This window comes from Talpa europaea, assembly GCF_964194135.1.
Source record: "Talpa europaea genome assembly, chromosome: 10".
Lineage (NCBI taxonomy): Eukaryota > Metazoa > Chordata > Mammalia > Eulipotyphla > Talpidae > Talpa > Talpa europaea.
In genome coordinates this window covers 50,489,668-50,498,086 of record NC_140077.1, presented here as the reverse complement: position 1 = coordinate 50,498,086, position 8,419 = coordinate 50,489,668, and positions in this window count along the sequence as shown.

The window sequence follows — 8,419 nt, the reverse complement described above, 5'->3', positions numbered from 1 at the left end:
ATGTTTTGGAGTTAATTTTTGCTGATATCAGTCTAGGTACTAGCAGGAAACAGATGGCACAAAAATGATAACTGAGGAAAGTTTAGTAAAGGAGCTCTTTATAAACATGTGGGCAGACATAAGGGAAACCAACAGGGATGGAGAAGCACCCTGGGGTTAGCAGCAGGAGGGAGTCATTGTCACCCCTAAGCCTGAAGGGATGAGAAAAGCTGTGGAGGGGATGAGGACACAGTGTAGCTATAGAGAGTGTGAAGGACTAGTTCTGACTTTCAAGGTCTTTCTTTTTTGTTTTTTTTTTAAAAGATTTATTTATTTATTTATATATACAGGCACTGGGTATAGTCAGAAGCACGGGAGGGTGAGAGGATTCACCAGAACCAAAGCAGGGAACAGAACAGGCAGACCTATGAAATACACTGCTGAGGGGAGCAGCGGGTGCGGCAGGAGAGGTCTGTCACGCCATGTGGGACCCTCACCGGTGGCCGGGGATCGAACCGGTGCTGCAGAGGCTGTGGGCAGCTTTGCAGCCCAGAGCTCAACCGCTGCACCACCAGGGGAGGCCCTGACTTTCAAGGTCTTTGATGTAGGATCCCAGCTAGCTGCTTCCAACATGCAATCCTGCACAGAGGGAACAGAGGGAATAAATGACCCTGATCTCATTCTTCACCCTCCAACTCCCTGCTGGTGTCCCATTGGCCAAAAACAACCACAAGTCGGAGTGTAAGGAATGTGGTAAATGTAGCCAATGGAATTGATAAGGGTGAGCATCCCAGCACTCAAGAACACATGGAGAAGGTACAAAGTAGATAAGAGTGGCAAACAAAACATCTAAACACCAGGGAAGACAGAAGTCGGTGGCAACCTTATAGGAGAGCAAAGGAAGTAGAGAGGCTGAGGGGAATGGAATGGTTTAAGGAGAGATTGAAACCAGAGCCCCACAGCTTGTGCAAGGCAAGACCGGTTCTCTTTCTCACCACTGGCTAAGCAGGGAGAGTTGTTGGAAAAGCGTGCCCTCGCCAGAAGTTGCTGCTTGTGTGCAGTCCCTCCCCCAGGTGCCAGTCTGGTGGTTTGAGCACAAAGCCCAAGTGGGAGTTTCCCACTAGCTATCCAGAGCACTGCCTCTGGGCAGCACCCAGGCAATCCTGTAGCCTCTAGGATATGGAGGCCTGGCACTGCAGGGCTTGATGATGTTCAAGGCTCTAGCCTTTTTATATTTGGCATTTTGATTGTAGAATGGACCAATGAGGTGTAAGCTGCATGAGCCAATCATATTCTTCAGCTCATTAGTTAATTATTTCACATCAGATGGACTGATTGGTTCTAAAATGGTCACTTAAAATTATAAATGGCCCAATCAGCAGGTATTAAGTAGGTGAGGACACTGAAAGAGGATATAAGGCAGGGCCATAAGCCCACCCGGGACTCCAAGACTCCCATTCTGTTCCTGACCTCCAAAAGAAGAAGCAGCATTCAGCAGCCTACCTCAGGAGAAATGCTGAATAGTATCATAGGGACCAGGGAGCTGTATCTGTCTCTGATCTTGCTGCAGCCACAGCCTGAATAGAGCACTAAAGACCCCAGGCCTGATGTCTCAAAGAACTATTTATCTGATTGTCACTGTCTCCAGGTGCTGCTGCCTCTAATACCTGGTCCTGTGTCCAGTGCTGTCCATCCCAATCTTGAGGCTGTTGGTTGCTATAGGCTGCTGCAGTATTGTCACAGCAGCCCCACCTATGAGCACCTCCAGTTGCAGTGAGTTGGATCCTGGCCCTCTGCTTGCCAGTGTGCCACACACTCCGGGCCCTTATTGGTGGGACTGCGCTGTCTTGAACAAGGACCTTTATTTTAGTTTGGGACTTCTGGACACTATGGATGCAAACTGGGGTGAGAGAGTGGGCCACCTATGGCCTTAGAAACACTTTGTTTCCTGTTTGTTAAATGAACCCCATTATTGTTGTTCCCTGAGCCTAAGTTATCTTGCAGTTGTGGGCTTTGGTGAAAATCCACAGACAGTGACCTGTCCTCTATTGGCTTGTCTTTATGGCTATAAGCACCCCTGTAGCCCTGTTTCAAGATGATGAGTAAGAGGGCACTTTCTCCATAACTTGATCAGAAAGGAAAGGAACAAGTTACAGACTATCTTCAATAGCCCTCTGGATTAGGAAAAGAGTGTTTTCTGGTTTTGGGGAAAAAAAAACCCTACAAGTTTTACCTGAAGAGCATCAGGATCTACTGGAAAGGGAATAGCTATTTAAAATAAAGAACAATAGAGGGAGCCACAAAGGGAGAGAATAAGAATTTTGAAGATAAGCTATAGTTAGCATGAACAATGTCAAAAACCAAACCAAGCACTTATTGGAAAGCATACTCCTTCCCCTATTAATCAGTCTGCGAATGCATTCTACCACTGTAGATACACACTGCCACCCCTTTTAAAATGTTCTCACATATGACTTGAACAGATTATAAAGCACTTGATTTAAATGAAAAGACCAGATTTGAGGATTAGGTAAAGGTTAAGAAACCTAGATATATTTCAAAATTGATTAGTTCCAAGAATACTTTCTTTGCAAAAAATTAAATGTGTAACAAAGAGGAAAGTCAAGTACTTACAAATTAAATGCTACTTACATTTTTTTTTTCTTTCTACATCTACCAATTTTAATGTATTTCAAGGCTAAGCTACAATGTGCTTTCTCAAGTCCATCTCCAGGTGGTTTTCTTAGTACCATTTAAAAGACACATTGGAATGTTTCCAGCCTGATCCTCTTAAGACTTTACTGGGTGTCACTTAATAGATTGACGACCTCAGGAATCACAGTGTTTGAATTATTAATATGTCACTAATCTCATTAGTGACATTATTTCATTTATCATTAAAGAACTTCATTCATACTTCAGCCAGCATCAAAATGAGTTAGTAACACAGAAACCATAAAGAGAGCAGAAATATTTCCCCACACTAAGATCAGCTAAAATCTCACTATCCGCATTCACTGTCATCTATTGCCACACTAGTCCATCAATATTCATCATAAAATTATCTAGGCCTTTTCTAAATGCTTCCCCCACTTAAATAAATATGGTTTCTTTTAAACATCCAGTACTTGAATTGGTAACATTATGAAAATGCTCCCTTTACAAGAAATCTGACTCCATTTGTAAAATGTGCTGCTCATACGTTTATAGGTATGTAGATAGGAGTACTTTCTTTAGAAAAGGGGCCAATCCACTTGATCAATCATTAGACTCAAAGTACTCCAGAATTCACTGTGATGTAAAAGTTAGAGGTCTTTTTCAAAAATAATTCTAAACTACAAGATCCGTATGTTTTTTTTTTCCCCCCAGCCCTAAAACAATAAACTAAGATAACAAATGGAATTTTGTAGGCTTTGGGGAGAACCCTTTATCTTCAAAAGAGACCTGAAAAAGGAAGACTTAACTGACCTTTCCATGTAAGAAAGCATATCACCTACTGAGATTTGTCTTCCTTGTTGGCACTTCCCTACAAAAGTGGTGGGAGGCTAAAATCAGCTTCAACTTGTGCAAATTAAAAGTAACCTTCAGGCTAATAGGTTTTCAACACCATTCCTTACTGGGCAAAACATTTGTGCCCCATAAAATTAAATTGCCTCCTCAAAACTGACTTCTCCAATAAATTACAACATTAAATACAGTAAAATTGGAATTCCTACAAAACAACTCCCACCTCCCTGAGGTAACCCCCTCTGTAACTGTTAGAATTGATTCCATCTTTAATGGGGTACTCCATCTAGTTCTGAGGTCTGAGGTCCAAAATCAAAAAGGAGCCCAGAAAACTTAAAAACTGTCAAAGAAATGTCAGAAGTTAATGGTCAAAAAAAAAAAAAAATACTATCTTTGAGGAAACTAGAACTACAATTTAGAAAGAAATGCTCCTGCACTTTACCAAATGCTAACTTTAAAAAAGGATTCTTACCTAGCAAAAGGTGAGCCACTATTCTCAATTCCTTTAAAGGAGTGATTATAGGGAAACAATTAAGCATTGTAATGAGCTTATAGGTGGTAGCTCTTGTACTAACTCTGGCAATCACTAAAAAACCACTATCTTTTTACTAATTGAGGAAGTTCTAATGTCCCTTTTAAATGAGGTTGGAAGTCATAAACACATTGTGGAGTGCACACTTTGTATTCAAAATTAAAGCAGTTTCTTTAGAAGTGAAAATAACAAAGGAGGACACCTACATTCCATTCCAAAGATTAGCCAAACATAAGCAAAACTAGAGACAATTTATGAACACACTTGACGGTACAATTTGTGTGCATATTTAAACCTTGAGACCATTTGAAGGAAAGGCACAATTATCATGAGATTATATAGTGTTCAATTTGGTCAGAGTGGTAATAGGCGTATATAAGAAAGAGTCCGTGATGGAATATTATCCTGGGAGCTGTGTACAGGATGGACTAAAGTCAGGAGAAATATAATACTAACTAATACTCAGCCTAATAATATCTAACACTTACAGGTGCCAGACACTGTTCTAAACATTCCCATATGTTAACATGTTAAATACTCAAAGTAATGCTATGAAGCAGGCACTGTTATAATCTCATTTTACAGATGGGGAAACTGAAGCACTTAAATAATGCCTGATTTTTAGAGTAAGCTTCTTGCATAGCAACCGCCATGCAGGTAAATATAACAAAAGTATATTTCATTTTCAAAGCAAGATTTATCATCCAGAGAAGGCCGGAACATTCAAACTGCCACTACATAGATTATGGCTGAATGTTTTTATTATGGAAAATTTTAAACACATATAGACGTACAGAGGACAGCATAACCGCCACCCATTCCCCCACGTCCTCAATGTGCTTTCGTCCACTATACCACCATCTATTATTACGCATGCCCCTCCCCTCAAAAAATATTTGCTCTTTTCCCTTCCCTTTTTGATTCCTACTAAAGGCACAAGTCTGTCCCTACCCCGTAATTCAAAGCCCACCCCTGCGGCTCCCCGGCGCGCTCTGGAGCCTCAGCCTTCTCCCCGGCGAGCCGGGGCTCTCCGCGCTGGGGCGGAACCGCGTGCGCTTGGAACCGGTTCCCCTGCCCAGCTACACCCGCCCCCGCTCCCCGTTGCCTAGGCGACGAGGGGCCGCTAAGCCTGGGCGACATCGTGGAGACGCGTTTGGAAATCAAACCCGGGGGGATGACCCCTACGGCGGTAACGCCCGAGTCGGAGGTACGCTGCCCATTCCCGATCCCGGTGCCCCCGAGCGCCCACCCGCGCCCGCCGCGCCCGCAGCCCGCGCTGCTGCCTGGTGAGGCGCCCCGCTGCGGCCCAGCCGGTGCGCGGCCGGACACGGGGACCCGGCTGGAGCGGGCTCAGGCGGCGCGGGGTTCCAGGAGGCTGCTCCCCGACACCCCACATCCCACCCCCGACCACCCACACCCCCTTTCGACCCCCTAACCCCGCAGCTCCTGGTCTCCCCGGACCCGCTCCAGCGCGTAGTGCGTCTGGCTTTAGAGTTTAAACTGTAGGAATTCCTGGTTTAGACCATTGAAGGCCAAATTACCGCCCAACTCCGCCCGTTACCCTGAATTCGCAGCATTTCAAAAGACCTCTCGCGTTTTAAAACGTTCAGTTCATTTTGGAAATTGCTACATATTCTTTTCGCAAAGATCACGGTGCCTATTACTCAAAGGGTGTCTTGGAGTAATTCTTCATCGTAGTAAATTAATAATCGGAAGCCTGAGCTTCATCTTTCCCCTTATTGTTTTGACATTCCAGTTGATAAATAGATGGTAGGTGACAGGACAAAGGTGGAGGCATCCTCATTATCAACATCGTCAAGTCTTTAGGAAAAGTTATCTGACTTTGGGCCCCTGTGGTTTGTGTGCAAAACAAAGATTGTTATCTTGAGGTTTCTCCCAACATCAGCTCTCAATAATAAATGAGTTCTAGGTAATTTTAATTACTCATAAGCTTAGTATCCTGAGATTTTAGTTAAGAATATATCTGCTATCCCAGACATTACTAAAAAGTGTTTAAATCTTCACACATTTAGTCCATCATGTTCTATGAAGTTTTGTTTTTTTAAGAGACTGAAGGTGAATAATGTTATAGTGAACATTGCTATATTCAACTACCTTATTAATCTAAATAACATTCTTTGTGCAGAAGTATTAGCTGCAATTTTATAAATGAAGAAAACAAGGAGCCAATAATTCATTGCCTTGCTCAGAGATATACAAGTTCCCAGACCAGATTCTTCCCAGACTATATGTAAGCTACTAAGGCATGCTGACTCCTATGAGTCTTTTGAAATTAGCATACATTAAAAATACATTTTCCTGTGATAAACTCGTTACTAAGCCAGTTTACGCCCTTGTGATCGCTAATGTAAGTCATATGATTTCAAAACTGGCACAGGAAATTTCTCAGTTAAATTGTGTTGTTTAAATATATACAAAAACTTATGAGAATGCACACTTGTCAGTGTATACGTAAATATACTTACCCATGTAGATAATGTCCTCCTTAATAAGACTTTGATAATTTGGGATCTGTCCTTCAAAATATAATAATTTGGGATCTGTCCTTCAAAAATGAAATCCCACAATTATTTTTAAAGGTACAAAGAAGTGCCTTGCTACATGAAAAAAAAAAAATCACTTTTTGTAATGGGCTACTAATAGAGCTTAACTGTGTATCTACCATTTTAGCACTGTCAATAGGTGCATTTGTATTCCCCAGGACAAGCAATTCAGGATATGCTCAATCTTTTAGTTAGCAGCAAACTGAAGAAAGCAAGTTGGGACTTGGACTCACTTAACTGTGCTCATTTACTAAATTTAACAGGTTAATACCCTGCAGGGTGGAAACTCCATTTTCCATTATAATGAAAGCAGAATACCAACAGTTCACAGAGAGATACTTGATCCATAAAGCTGTGTCATTAGAATGACAAGTCCTTCCTGTTGCCCATTTGTGCTGACTGAGGACTTCAGAGTTTGGAAAAGATGGTAAAAACCTCTCTCATTCCAAGACCACAGCTTTTCAGTTAGGTGCAGAAAGGTTCTTTGAGATCAGATTTTTTTCCAGAGTCTGTCCCCTGAGACTTAGGCCCTCGTGGTGTCATTTCTAATAAATTCTACCTCCAAATTGATCTAGTGGATGGTGTAGTCCTCTTAGCCAAACAGTAGTGAATTATTTATTTCCTTGCCAAGTTTACTGGAAATTATAAGCTTCCAAAAGTCTGAGGTTTCCCATTTGTTATTTTGAATAATATAACCAATTGTCAATAAAAACAACCAATTCTCCCTGTCACATAATAGGCACTCAATAAAAAAGGATCATTAAAATCCTAGGTGGTCTGATGGATGCCAGGAAAGGAAGTTATCACAGACTAAAATCCACTTATGAAATATGAGGAACAAGCAGTCATGAGACATAGGTCCAGGAATACATTTTTTCTGTGACAATGCATAAACTCTTCTTGCCAACTTTCTGAATTCAACATTCCACATTCTTTGGTAATGTTGGAGTAAATGCCTCACTCTAAAAGGTAATACTAAATGAACAGGAACAGAGAAAAATGACAAAAATCAGAAAATAAATATTCACTATATATAGTTCGTAAGTGAAAGGAGTTTATAAATACATTTATGAATGAGTTTATAAATGAATACTTAGAATTCAGTTATCATCAACTGACTTTCTTATTATCTTAAAAAATTACTATTTGGGGAATATAATCATTTAAGTAGTATACTTAAAAGGACCAAACTTCAACTCATATCAGAGACCTAAAAGAAAATGTAAATGATTATTTCCCAGTGATTTCTTCTGAATAATGTCACTTAATGTTACCACATCTCCTAATAGATGACATATACTCAAAGCCCTGGACACTTATTTAATCTTGAGTGGAAAGATGATGTCACTTGTCTTAGGGATCCTCAACATGCCCAGGAAATCATAGACAATTCTCTGTACATGATCCCTATAGACCTTAGAAAATGGCTCCACCCCATCTTCGGTATATTAGAGAGAGAGAGATACTTGGGGTTCAGCTTGAGTAACAGGATGATCAGTTTCCTACATTTCAGTACCACTCAGGGCATATATGGAGGCCATTCACAGCACACTGTCTGTGAAGGGCTGTGGGAGGATGCTCAAAAATCACTTAGAATATTGTTGAATAAACAGCACTAATTTACCTCAAAATGTTTATACACAGTGGTATATTTCTCAAAATTGATATTATTTATCAAACACTGAGCTTTTAAGAATACTGGCTGTGTGGGTAAAGACAGAAACTAACAAACACTTGGATTTGCCTTTTCTTTTCTTTCTTTTTTAGAGATTTATTTATGCATACAGGAATTGGGGTACAGGCCAGAGTTGTGGGGGGTGAGAGGATTCACCAGAGA